This window comes from Myxocyprinus asiaticus, chromosome 2 (assembly GCF_019703515.2).
Source record: "Myxocyprinus asiaticus isolate MX2 ecotype Aquarium Trade chromosome 2, UBuf_Myxa_2, whole genome shotgun sequence".
Lineage (NCBI taxonomy): Eukaryota > Metazoa > Chordata > Actinopteri > Cypriniformes > Catostomidae > Myxocyprinus > Myxocyprinus asiaticus.
The window spans coordinates 24,388,935-24,404,076 of NC_059345.1; the positions used below are offsets into that span (position 1 = coordinate 24,388,935).

General features: G+C 38.9%; 1 pseudogene; it reads left to right on the top strand.

The window, feature by feature from the left end:
- LOC127415885 (DNA polymerase nu-like) overlaps positions 1–15,142 on the top strand; it is an 81,755-nt pseudogene that overhangs the window by 42,547 nt on the left and 24,066 nt on the right.

Here is a 15,142-nt window from a genome sequence, read left to right on the forward strand (position 1 = left end):
AGGGATTTGCCTTTATAACTCAAGTGTAGAGACACTTATTGTTCAGAGTGGCTGCTAACCAAGAGACCTTTCAGAATGTTACTTCCATGACTACAACCTTATTAGCAAGGAATGTTATTGTTGTGTGTGTGTGTGTGTGTAAGGGAGAGAGAGGTAAAGAAGGAGGGTGTCACTGTTCTACTTTGCTTTAACTGGGTCAGCTTAAATGTATTTTTTTTTTCTCTCTCTCATTTATGTTGTTCTGTCCAGTAGTATTTCAAGTGTGTGTTGCTGGATACAGAGAAAGACAGAATTATTGTGCCATCCCAAAGGCACAAGGCATGATATGATGGAAACATTTTAATTTCTACTGTATTGCCATCTCAGGAAAATTGAAAAAAGAGTGTGAAAAAAGAGATGGAGGGAGGGAATGTTGAATGAGTGAGTTCTGGTTGAATGAGAAACTGAGTGAGAGAAGAGGGGGAGAGAAAACCACAGTGTCAGCATATGTTGATAATCTTGCAGAAAAGCAGGATTACCATGGTTACCGAATACTAATAGGAGGCCTAGCACAGAAGACGATCAAGCACACATATATTGGAGAGGGGGAGGGGGGGGATACACACATGGAAGGAGTGGGCACTGGACAAACACACACAACTGGGTCAGAATATAAGAAGCTAACTATTGAGTATCCCGGAGAGAGGGATGATTTAGAGGAGACATGAAGAGGTTGGAATAATTAGGCAAAAGAAGGGGCACCAGAGAGCAAATGACCTTACCCAAAAAGAATGCACAGCAGGGGCTGCCCTCCTCGCATTAAAGGGATAGTTAACCCAAAATTAATAATACTGTTATGATTAACTAATCCTCATGTCGTTCTTTCTTATGTGGAACACTAAAGTAGATGTTTTAATGGATATCATAGGTTGTCTTTTCAATGCAATAATAGTGGAAAGTGCTTCACTTCAAAGCTTAAAACGGGACCCAGAAGTATCATAAAAGTAGTCCATGGAACTCTTACTGTATGTCATATTAAAATCTTCTAAAGGTATAGGTTTGAAGAAATGAAAGCAAAGGTAATTTTTCAGTCAAAATCTTGACGTTTGTTGAGCGCTATGAGAGAAGCTACAGTATGAGAGAAGCTAGTGCATGTGAGAATTTGAGTTTTTTTTAGCGCTAAACAACGGAAAAATTGGAATGAATGCGCCACTGTGAACAAGCTTCTCACATAGTGCTCATGAACATGCAACAGATGTCAGTATTTTCACTGATACAGTAAATTACTTAAATTCTGGGATGATTCTCAGGGAAACCTGGCCTTTTTACTTTTTAGTCGCATGGACTACATTTATGAAAACTTTTTTTGTAACTTTCAAGGGGTCATGACATACATTTTTTAAATTATTATTTTAATATGTTCTTTGAAGTTCACTTATAATATTAGTAAAGTTTTTTGCACAAAAGAAACAGTCATATATTTGTAAAACATGATAATTTTGTCAGAAACGCTAGGTTTTGGTGCTGCTTCTCCTTTAAGAATTGACATTAAACACCCACTTTTCAGTGACTGCATCAGAGAGAAAGTCATTTGGGTTTGGAACAGCATGATGGTAAGTTATATTAGAATATTTTATTTTTGGATGGACTATTCCTTTCATGAGCTCAGCCTTCTCCATGTAGTGACGTCACAAACTCACCCATCTTGGCTTTCACCACTCTAAAACTCATTCTGGTGTCATTGATGCACAGTGACAGACTCTTCATCACTTCTGCCTGCCTCTTCATCTTCATCTCCCTGCTCACATGCTTGATATGTATTAATTTCTCTCTCTCTCTCTCTCTCTCTCTCTCTCTCTCTAATTACAGGCAGTCAAAAGGTCAGAGAAAATGAGCCTTAGTCTCGGTGGTAGCAAGTAGCGTAGTTTTAAGCAATGTAAAATGCAGCTACCTGTTATAACCAGACTGATGATTGGACAGTCACACATTCCTTGTATTTTTAATGTTTAGAAGATTGATACAGTATTGCACACTTTATGTATGTAGATGCTGTACATCTGATCAACTGGAAATCATAATTACCCCTTTTTATTTTATTTGTTAAAAAGTTTGTCTTCGTTGTCTTTCACCAAAATGTAATGACTTGCTCCGCCTCTGTGACAACTTTCTTATTTGACTGATGTCACCTAGGCCATGCAGGCTATTGGTCAATGTTAAACAATAGCCAAATAGCTATTTAGGCATTGTTTGTAGGCTACTATTGTAGGTGATGCAGTCTTTCTTAAATCCTGCCAATAGTTGATTTTCTCGAGGGCGAACTTGACCCTCAGCTTCCATGTCTAGTTTAGAAAACCTAAAAAAAATGGGAGCCAGTGGTGTTTGAGGAGGAGAGTACTGCTCCATTCTTGTATGGAATCCCACTTTTCACAATTCAATCAGTTCACGATGGATAGAATAAAGTCCCGTTCTACATTTTTTTCCCCATTGAATATCCTCTTTCACTTGGAAATATCTTACATTACGAAAGTACAATGGGATGCGAAAACTGTTTCATGTTGACTTTAAACTTGTGAATTTTCATTCAACATGTGCTTGTTATAGTACAGTCGAAATGTAGATTGTAGAGGTGAAAGTCAGAGCTCTCCAATAATAGCATGTTTATCACACACTTGTTATTAAGGTAGCTGTTGTCATGGCAACAAGGGAAGATGGGTCGCTCATTTTAACATTTTAATCTCCTCACCATTGTTCTGTTCCTCATCTCATCTTTTCTTTTTTTGTCTTACCTTGTTTTTGTTTTTTTCAGCTTGGACTATTTCTGTTCCGTCCTGTTAAAGTTCACTTACTGACTCTCTCTCTCTTTCTCTCACAGGAAGAGAGCGGTTGTCTGGTGTTCAGAGGAGGGCAGTTGTTTTCATGACTCTTTCCTGCAGACCTATAAAGAAGTGCAGACTTTCATCCAACACACCATCCAGCACTGCCACAAACACGGTGTGTGTGATACAGAGAGAATTGAGTTTAAGAAACTTGTAAGGTACAGAGTTTCATGAGACAGGTACAATGAAAACATTAATGTATATCTGTGTGTTAGAAAGTGCTTTTGCACATGTTTTATAGAGTTTGTACAGGCTGAATTGAAAGAAACTATTGATGTTTGCAGCACACCTACTATAATCACCAAAACACCAACAGCAGACTGCAGCACTGTAACTGAGATTCAGTACACACACACACACAAAACACACTCACTTGACAGTTAAGTGTATTTAGCGCTCCTATTAGGACACATTTTTAGTTATATTACACACTTCATGCTTTCACACCACGGTGTGAATTTTACAGCCACTTTCACTCATTTTGACATACATTAACTTCTCTTCCTGTGACTCACACAATTTGGTTTGCTTCTTTCTACATTATATAGACATTAGAAGCTTTTTCATCTCAATGTTTCTAAAAAGATCCAGTGTGTGGTTAACTGCAAAATTTAACTATATATATGCTGTGGGGATCAAACCAGCAACCTTTTACTTACCAGTTCTGTGCTTTAGCCCACCACACCATCACCACTGTACTTAACAATAAGTAACAGTCAGCATGGTAAAACCCACTGCAAAAAGTTTAGTCTCTTTAATGCTTTAGAATTTGTCTTTTTATATGCTGCTCTTACAGCAATCAAAGCGCCAAATCAACAATTAATTTAAATACAAATTCCTCTGCTTTAAGGAATATTTCCATATTTGTAAGGTGCTTTGAAGAGATTAAAACCTTGCTGATTCTGTCTGACGCTGCTTAACTAAATAGTTTCAGTAAAAAAGGTTTAAACTGCTTGATGTCTTAAACTATATATGTACCCACAATATTATCTTGTAGTTCTGCACTTTTGAATGTGCAGCGAGGATCAACCTGAAGCACTTTTTTTTAAACTTTCAAGGGGTCATGACATGCATTTTTTAATAATTATTTTTTATATGTTCTTTGAAGTTCACTTATAATATTAGTAAAGTTTTTTACACAAAAGAAACAGTCATATATTTGTAAAACATGATCATTTTCCACTCTCATTCTGACCCTCTGTCAGAAATGCTAGGTTTTGGTGCTGCTTCTTCTTTAAGACTTGACAGGAAACACCCACTTTTCAGTGACTGCATCAGAGAGAAAGTCATTTGGGTTTGGAACAGCATGATGGTAAGTTATATTAGAATATTTTATTTTTGGATGGACTATTCCTTTCATGAGCTCAGCCTTCTCCATGTAGTGACGTCACAAACTCACCCATCTTGGCTTTCACCACTCTAAAACTCATTCTGGTGTCATTGATGCACAGTGACAGACTCTTCATCACTTCTGCCTGCCTCTTCATCTTCATCTCCCTGCTCACATGCTTGATATGTATTAATTTCTCTCTCTCTCTCTCTCTCTCTCTCTCTCTAATTACAGGCAGTCAAAAGGTCAGAGAAAATGAGCCTTAGTCTCGGTGGTAGCAAGTAGCGTAGTTTTAAGCAATGTAAAATGCAGCTACCTGTTATAACCAGACTGATGATTGGACAGTCACACATTCCTTGTATTTTTAATGTTTAGAAGATTGATACAGTATTGCACACTTTATGTATGTAGATGCTGTACATCTGATCAACTGGAAATCATAATTGCCTCTTTTTATTTTATTTGTTAAAAAGTTTGTCTTCGTTGTCTTTCACCAAAATGTAATGACTTGCTCCGCCTCTGTGACAACTTTCTTATTTGACTGATGTCACCTAGGCCATGCAGGCTATTGGTCAATGTTAAACAATAGCCAAATAGCTATTTAGGCATTGTTTGTAGGCTACTATTGTAGGTGATGCAGTCTTTCTTAAATCCTGCCAATAGTTGATTCTCTTGAGGGCGAACTTGACCCTCAGCTTCCATGTCTAGTTTAGAAAACCTAAAAAAAATGGGAGCCAGTGGTGTTTGAGGAGGAGAGTACTGCTCCATTCTTGTATGGAATCCCACTTTTCACAATTCAATCAGTTCACGATGGATAGAATAAAGTCCCGTTCTACATTTTTTTCCCCATTGAATATCCTCTTTCACTTGGAAATATCTTACATTACGAAAGTACAATGGGATGCGAAAACTGTTTCATGTTGACTTTAAACTTGTGAATTTTCATTCAACATGTGCTTGTTATAGTACAGTCGAAATGTAGATTGTAGAGGTGAAAGTCAGAGCTCTCCAATAATAGCATGTTTATCACACACTTGTTATTGTGGTAGGCAGGGTTGGGCGGGTTACTTTTGAAATGTATTCCACTACAGATTACAGAATACATGCTGTAAAATGTCATTTGTAATGTATTTCATTAGATTACTCAAGGTCAGTAATGTATTCTAAATACTTTGGATTACTTCTTCAGCACTGGTGATTTTTTCACTTGTTTTGAGTATAAAAACTCTGCCAGTACAGTCAGACAAAATACAAATGTTAAAAATACATTCTCTGAAAAACCTAAATATCTTATGCAGTGTTGTTTCTAAAACAAGATCAATCAAATTGATCTTGTTTTAAGGATTTTTAGATATTTTAAAAGAAAAAATAATATCAAGAATATGATTTTTGCCCTAATATCATAAGGTCTTACAAGAAATAGCATTTTAGCTTAGCGTAAAGCTGACAATTTACACAAGGTTTATTTCTATTTCTTCTGCTCCAAACTTACTTCAAACTTACTTCTCTGTCTGCTCGTATGAATGTAACGCATCATAAGAAAGTGTTTCACTGCTGTTCAAATGCACTTTGGATCGCATCATTTATACGTATAAATGTTTTTCATCTGAAAGGACTAAATATTAAATGAAACAAATGACAATAAAATGCAAAGTAATCTCTTCAGTAATCAAAATACTTTTTGAATGTAACTGTATTCTAATTACCAATTATTTAAATTGTAACTGTAGTGGAATACAGTTACTTATATTTTATATTTTAAATACATAATCCCGTTACATGTATTTCGTTACTCCCCAACCCTGGTGGTAGTTGTTGTCATGGCAACAAGGGAAGATGGGTCGCTCATTTTAACATTTGAATCTCCTCACCATTGTTCTGTTCCTCATCTCATCTCATCTCATCTTTTCTTTTTTTTTTTTTTGTCTTACCTTGTTTTTTTTGTTGTTTTTTTTTTCAGCTTGGACTATTTCTGTTCTGTCCTGTTAAAGTTCACTTACTGACTCTCTCTCTCTTTCTCTCACAGGAAGAGAGCGGTTGTCTGGTGTTCAGAGGAGGGCAGTTGTTTTCATGACTCTTTCCTGCAGACCTATAAAGAAGTGCAGACTTTCATCCAACACACCATCCAGCACTGCCACAAACACGGTGTGTGTTATACAGAGAGAATTGAGTTTAAGAAACTTGTAAGGTACAGAGTTTCATAAGACAGGTACAATGAAAACATTAATGTATATCTGTGTGTGTTAGAAAGTGCTTTTGCACATGTTTTATAGAGTTTGAATATGCAGCGAGGATCACCCTGAAGCACTCTGGTTACATTGAAGCATGTCATTGTGTATTCAGGATGCACATAAGCAGTTTTGTGCCGCTCTGTATTGGATTTCTTACTTTTCGTACTTTTATAGTTTTCTGCAAAAAGATGTTATAGTTATTTATTTGTTGAATATTCTGTACATTTGTCACCGTGTTGAAGTGCTGCAGTTAGCATCCATATATTCCTCCGAAACTCTGATTGGGGTCACGTGAACATCATCTTCTTTCGGCTGCACCCGTTAGAGGTCGCCACAGCGGGCCATCCGTGATCTGCATTTAGACTTGGCACAGGTTTTATGCCAGATGCCCTTCCTGAAGCAACCCCCAGTGGCTTGGGGACTTATGGGGGCAATTTAGAGTCTCCAATTCACTTAACCTGCATGTTTTGCATGACTTGTGGGGGAGGAAACCCATGAGAACACATGGAGAACATGCATACTCTATGCAGAAAGGCCCAGTTGAGCCGGGACTCGAAACCAGGACCTTCTTGCTAACCACTGAGCCACTAGGGGGTCACTTAAACAACCTACCAACTTAACGATTATAAAAGAAATGGGTAGTTTTGCAAATCCCTAATCCTGGCATAGGCCAGATCCTCAGTTACCATTTAGACGTCACACATACACACACCAGCAGATACAGAGGTTACTCCATACCTCATGTGAAATGTATTGTTAGAATCATTTAGATCCGTCAATGGAAACTGTGAATGTATCAGACTTTTCATGGATTTCTCTGTATTTTATTACCTTCAACTAGAAAATCAATCAGCATAACTAAAAGAAACACTGCTTTGTCAGTGTTCCTAGTCTAATGGCTGAAGTTCTCATATAGTGCATACTAGATTCACAAATAGGCCAGAAGATGTGGCCGATCATATCTTGAGGGTATGCTGAAACTTTCAAAATTCAGAGTTACTTGTCTAAGAGGAGCCTCAAAATCTTAGACAAGTTCGAGGGCTGTGAGTTCCCAACACAATCAATACTGGAGCTATTGACATGCCCGTACAGCCTATCACCGCAAGCAACAAAATTCCTGCTATCATTTTTGCTGGAAAATTTATCAGACTGTGAGAGAGAGAAAAGTGATTGAAGAAAGTGAAATGGAGAATGGCTGTAAAGACTGAGCTCTCTATCTCTCAGTAATCTGTTCTAGAACGGAAAGTTCCAATAAGAGTGTGATAGTGTCTAATCCTTCTGTGTGGTAAAGAGACTCCCTCAGGGAGACTCATTGTGCTGCCTTTGATTTAGAGAGATGCTTATACATAGATTAGAGTGAGAGAGAAAAGAATGAGAGAACCTTTCACAGAGGTGAAAAAAGAGAATATCAAATTCTCAGCTGGCTCATCCTGTGATGGACGGCCTAGACTACATTATTAGACACACAGTTTGAAATCTAACATGCGCACTGACAATGTATTTAAGCAATATCACACGAGCAAGAGTGCTGTGGCACTGAATATCAGCACAGCGGTGAATTGGCCATAGGCACAAGGCTACAGGTAATGACAGCCTTGCAAAAACAACAGCAGGATTGCTTGTGTTATATTGCTTTTAGATAACAGTTCTATAAAAAATCAAATCAAGCAAATCAAGGCTGGATTATACTACACAAATTTTAAAAATAGATTTTAAACAAATGACAAATGACTGAGGATCACACTACCCGACCCTCAAATCCATCCGATCTGATCACAAACTCACGTGGAAACACGACCCTCTGTTCTAGGAGAAGTGTGACAGATATAAACAGACATGCGCATATAGAAGCACTTTCGTTGTTGTTGCTGCTACTCTGTGACCTTGTTTACACCTGGTATTGAGATGTGTCCCGGGCTGTTTCTCCCAGATGCATCTGAAATGTAATCTAAGCTCAAACGAAACATTTCGAGAAGAATTATCCGTTATTTTAGTGGATTTCCTGTATTAACCTGAGCTTCAGATGTTTATGCTTATTATCTGTCTCGCTGCATGTTGATTTCAGATACACTGAAGAAGATCTGTGAAGTTCTCGTGCTTGTGTATGTGTCCGCTTATGCAAAGTTTTGGACGGTTATTTCCTTTTAAAGCCCCTAGTAACCGACAAAGTTTAAAATCTTATTGTAGCTCAGCGGTTGATTGACAGGTCAGGGGTGGTGCTTCACTGCTGTCTGGGATGCATCCAGAATGAAATGCGATGTGATCACATGCGTTTTTGACCACATTTGTATTTGGTTTTTGTGATCTGATCGCAGAACATTTTAGACCCCGTTTAGACCTGTATTTAGGGCTGACCACATGTGATCGGATCACCCGAAATGCATCTTAATACCAGGTGGAAACAGGGTCTGTGTTCCGATTCATGAAAGAAATTGGCCAAGCACATTTGGGTACAGCCTTGGCTGTGAAGAGGCATCGGTATGCCCTCTAGAGACTGTAACATGAGTTAGAGAGGTGAGTGACATTAAAAGTTAAGCTCCACTTTAACGCCGGATTCACACATCCTCCGTGAGCGGGGCGTGAGCAGTACGTTTTCGTTTCGAAACCCATATTAACAGATGACACCGTTTACACTGCAAGCGTAAGTCATGAGGTGATGCGTCCCAGAAGCGTCCCAGACACAGCAGTAAGCAGATTGTTTCAGCGTTGAGCCTCAGCGACTCACGCTGAGATCAGTGGCTCTGGGTGCAGTACAACACTAAAATAATCAGGAGATTATTGAAAAGACACAAAAACAAATCAAAATTATTCAAACCGAACCTATAGTACACTACAATTTATATGTCTGCATGCAAGTAAACTCAATAAAATAACTTAATAAAGGAAAAAATGTAGAAACTGCTGGACCTTTGCCATTCTGTGTATATAGGTGTACAGTATAGACACAACATTAACCAATCACAACCAAGTGTGCTGATAAAGATGAAGTGTACGTGACTGCCCGCTGTTGTTCTTGAAGCAGCAATAACCTCAGCTTATTATGACCTTATTAAAGAAATGTGGACCCCATAGATAACAATTTATTTTCTGCTGCTGTTTCTCATGGCAAGAGGCCAATGTGAACGTCCAGCGCAACTCCCACTCGCGCCAGGCTCACGGAGGATGTGTGAACCTGCCGTAAGTGCTTGTTCGTCATCTCCATTGCTTCAGCTTTATGACCCCATATGCTCGATTTCCATTGGCTGCTCACTGATTGACTTCGGATTTGAGTCGTAGAGTATCATACACTGTGAGATTTCCTCTGTAGTTGGTTTCAAACATGTGTCCATCTAGATTTCATCTAGTCGGAAGGAAAGAAATCAGATTAGAGAACCAGATTTTACTGTTGTATTAATGCTATTATACACACGTTTCTATATGGATACACCAAAGACAAACACACAAATGTATTGCATTGCTAGCAAAAAATAGACCTTTTTCACAGACGCGTTTTCACCTTATTTAGCAGCTTAAATCTAGCAAACTTTTTTTAGATTTTCAGTTTTTTATTTATCTTGTGTAAATTTTAGGGCTGTCAAGCAATTAACATTTTTAATCTAATTAATTTCATGATGTGCCAATTAATTAATCGAAATTAATTGCATATCAATATTCACTGTGAAAGGCCCTCAAATAAAGGTAATTTAAAATATAATAATTTATAATAATTGCTCCAATAGTAGGAACATTCTTTATTACAATCCTTAATTGTTTTAACATGTTATTTTTGCAGACAAGTAATTGCACTAAATTAACGCATTAAATTGACAGCCCTAGTAAATGTATAATATTATGCTTTGTTATATTAAACTTAAAACAGTTGCAGTGGTGTTTCTAACACAGCTGCTTAGGGAGTGACATTTTCTCTCTTCTGACTGCTGTAATCCGCCGCTCTATATTTTTGTCCTCTTGTGGAGAGTAATGTAAACATAATAGTGAATTTTTGTTTTTCTTTTGGAGCAAATGGGTAAGCAACAATAATATTTATTGTGGTCTCCCATTCACTGCTACAGAAGTTTACCCTGCAATCAATTACTTCCACATTCCAAAACCTGAAAGTGCTCGTACATACTCACAGGAAAATCTGCAACAGCAGAAAAAACAGCACATTCCTGTGACACGTCATCTGTGTTATCCATACATATGACATGCCTACACTGAGCCACGCACATTCCAGAACACGGTCACACGTATGCATGCGCTGGTCTCTCTTTGTGCCCCATAACTCCTGGCGTCTCTGTGCTTCTGGGAAAAAGATATTCTGACCACCAGGCTGACCTCACTCTTTTCCAACAGGGGTTTAAGCACAAAGCTCAAACTATTGTCTGACTTACCCTGGAATGCACTGGCAAGAGTGATTTGTTCAGAGTTTGTGATGGGAAGGTGCCGTTCCCTCCCTCACATCCACTCTGCTGACTGGAGCCTTCGAAACCAGGCAGAGAGGCAGGCCGTCAACTTTGTACTATGGGGTATTGTGTGCTTTTTTTGTCTGTTTGTAATATCTGGTGCATCTATGGACATCACAATAAAGGTAGTTTTTGTGTATATGTGACCATAAGGCTCAGCTGCAGATCTGACCAAAATGGCCATGATTAAAATCTGCTCCCAAGTGTCTTCTTCCTCCTCTCTCACTGCCAGGTACATCCATCCATCTGTCTGTCTATCTATCTATTTAGCTGTCTGTCCGCACATCCTAACCATTCCCTCTCTCATAATCCCATGTGTACCTGAATGCTTGACAAATATTTTGTATGGGAGATCATTCTGGGTTTGTTTTTATGTAGAGAACTCGTGTTTCTTTGATTTCCTTGTTCTCCTTAAAAAAAATTACTACATGCCTTCTCTCTATCTCTCATTCTCCATCAACCCATCTGTGTGAATCACTCCAGCTGTATATATTATGGCAATTTATCTTTGTTAGCATCCCTCTATCCCTCCCTCATCTCTCTTTCACTCCCCTTCCCTTCCTGCCTTGCTATATGTCCCCTTCCATCCCTTTCAGTGAGAATTAGAAGATACAGTATATCTGCAGTAGATGGCTTTACAGACCTCACCAATGTAGTGTGCTAAGAGCTTTTACCTCAAACATCTAATGTAATAATGCCGACACACTCCTGAAATGAAACACATCATGGATTGGTGGTCACAGTCTGGTTATTACATCTCGGTGTATGATTGATTGTTCTGTTCTATTCCCTGTGCATCTGTATCTTTTCAGGCTGGTGTCTCAAATCTATGATGAGCTGCTGTTTGAAGTGGAGTTCTCACAAGTGGACGAATTTGCTGGTGAGGGAGTCCCTACACTTCCAGTTATATGAACATGAAAGAAATATCAAGTTCATTAAAAATGTTCCATCAGTTTGTAAAAAAAAATGCAACAGTAACAGGAAAACAAAAGTGTGTACAGAAATTCACTTACAATGGAAGTCTTTGAGGGAACCATCGTGCACTTAACCGTCAACCCATTTTTTGTTTATTCTTACAAACTGGGGTATGAGTCAGTACTTTTTTTTTTCCAGTGGTAATTGACAGCATGCTGTCAATAAAGCTTAAATGTGCTGTTAGCGATGTTAGCCATTCTAGGACTTCTGTTAGTTTTAGCCGCTGAATTAGACATGCCCCTTCTTTCTTCATTGTGTCATGACAGTGTTGTTAAAGTCATCAAAAGCAACAGTAGTAAAACAGCATTCTCTCACAATAAAATGACAACTGTTTATGAAGCTGAACATGCCGTTAAATTTGAATGATCCACTTCAGCTACCACGCTCTCAGCTTCCTGCTGCTTTGAGAACTTGCAAAATGATTGACAGGCAGAAAGAATCTTGAAGTCTTCAGAAAGAACCTCAAAGTGTTAAACAAAGAATCTGACAGCGACATTTTTTTGTTTGTTTGTTTTGTTTGTTTCTGTTTTTTAGAGCCTAGAGCTGTCATGGAGACAGGTGTTATATTTCAGGAAACCTAATTCACTGATATCTATATTTATGTGTTCTATTAAAAAAAAAAAAAAAAAAAAAAATACCAAGAACAAAACTTTGAACTCTTCATCATGTTCTTCAGAGTTACTTGTCTAAGAGGAGCCTCAAAATCTGAGACACATTGTTCCTGAACAATGTGTGCAGTGTGGCAGGGCGCATCCTTCTGCTGAAAGAGGCCACTGCCATCAAGGAAGACCATTGCCATGAAGGGGTGTACCTGTTCTGCAACGATGTTTAGGTAGGTGGGACGTGTCAAATCGACGTCCATATAAATGGACGGACCCAGGTTTTCCCAGCAGAACATTGCCCAGAGCATCACACTCTACTTGTCATCTTCCCAGAGTGCATCCTGGTGCCATCACTTCCCCAGGTAAACGGTGCACACATACATGGCCATCCATGTGATTTAAATGAAAACGGGACTCTTCGGACCAGGCGACTTTCTTCCACTGCTCCAAGGTCCAGCTATCACACTTGCGTGCCCATTGTAGGCACTTTAGACGGTGGACAGGGATCATTATGGGCACTCTGACCAGTCTGCAGCCACACAGCCCCATACGCAGCAGGGTGCGATGCACTGTGTGCTGTGACACATTCCTATCGTAACCATCATTCAAATTTTGTGTGACTTGTGCCACAGTAGCCCTTCTGTCGGATCGGACCAAATGGGATAGCCTTCGTTGCCCTCATGCATCAATGAGCCTTGGGCACCCAACACTCTGTCTCCGGTTTTGATGTTTGTCCCTCCTCGGACAACTGTTGGTAGGTACTCACCACTGCTGATCAGGAGCACCCCACAAGCCTTGCCGTTTCAGAGATGCTCTGACCCAGTCATCTGGCCATAACAATTTGGCCCTTGTCGAAGTCGCTCAGGTCTTTACTCCTGCCCATTTCTCCTGCATTCAACATGTAGACTACGAGAACTGATTGTTCGCTTACCATCTAATCTACCCAGACCTTGACATGTGGCCTTGTTGGAAGATGATCAAAGTTATTTGCGTCAACTGTGAGTGGTCATAATATTTTGACTCTGTGTATATATACTCACTGAGAACTTTATTAGTAGCACTATGATCCTAATAAAGTGCCTGACATGGTATGGTTATCTGAGTTACCGTTGCCATTCTGTCTGCTCAAACCAGTCTGGCTATTCTCCTTTGACCTCTCCCATCAATAAGGCATTTCCATCCGCAGAACTGCTGCCCACTGGATGTTTTTTGTTTTTGCCACCATTCTGAGTAAACTCTAGAGACTGATGTGTGTGAAAATCCCAGGAGATCAGCAGTAACAGAAATACTCAAACCAGCCGAAATTACAGAGATTCCCCATTCTGATGGTTGATATGAACATTAACTGAAATTCCTGACCTATATCTGCTTGATTTTATGCATTGTACTGCTGCCACACGATTGGCTGATTAAATAATCACATGAATATGTAGGTGTACATGTGTTCATAACAAAGTGCTCAGTGAGTGTACACTGTATATATGTTACATTTGTTTTATTTTATGTTCTGTTCAGTAAAAAAAAAAAAAAAGATCACTTACAGCACCCTTAACTTGTATTTAACCTTTAAGTACAAAATACCCAGTGTTAGAATTGATGGTCACACTTTATATTAGGTGGCCTTAACTACTATGTACTAACATTAAATACATACAAGACTATGTATTTACTGTGTAACTACATGTTGTTCTGCAAAAACTGTTACTGAGTTGAGGTACGGGTAGGTTTAGGAGTAAGGGTAGGTTTAGGATTAGGGGTTAGAGTTAGGTTTTGGGGTAAGGGTTGGGTTGGGTGTAAAGTTAACAGTGTAACTACAAATGTAATTAAATGCAAGTACTTTAAATGTAACTAAAATGCAACAACATGTATGTACATAATAAGTACATTATATCAAATGGTTAAGTACATATCAGTTAAGGCCAACTGATATAAACTGGGTTCGAATTGATTAAATTAAAATGTGGTTTTCCACTAAAAATGCTTTACAACTTGCAAAATGTATAAGAAATCAGTATTTAGATTGTGAATATATTGGTGAACAGGATTGGTAAAGAAGACTATGGAATCTCTCTGGCACATTGAAAGTTTGGGAGTGAATCTTTCAGTAAGTGAGCACACACTTATTTGCATGTCACTTTCTCTATATCTTCATGCCCCTATTCATTCTGGCTTCTTCTGAAAAGTCTGCCTTGTTGCTTCAGACATACTTTATTGCTCTAATAAAAACCTTATTCATATCAGACGGACTATCAAACAGATCTGTCCAGAAGACATAAAGGCTATTCACTTTGTCAGTGTTTGATTGGTAACCTAATTAAGCTGCACTGCATTTGGTGGAGGCCTCCCTCTTAAAGCCTGACTGATTTACTGTTAGACTGTGAGTGATGCAATGGATGAAGGTCATCAGATCAAAGGGATCTACTGACCCCAGTTTATTTCCTTCTTTCACTCAGGTGCCCCTCAAAGTCTCACTATCCACAGGACAGTCATGGGGCTCCATGCATGAGAGAAGCCATCCTCACACCACTACTGCTTCTCCCTGTGTCTCTGGCTCTCGCTCTTTCTCGCCATCCCATCACTATGGTAACCAGGCAGCTGCAGCTTCCTCATTGATGTATCAGAGGGCAATGGTAGGAGCAGACTGGATCACACCAGTTTTCTTTTTAAGGGGCTTTTTTGTCTTATCTTCCCCTGATTCATTTTT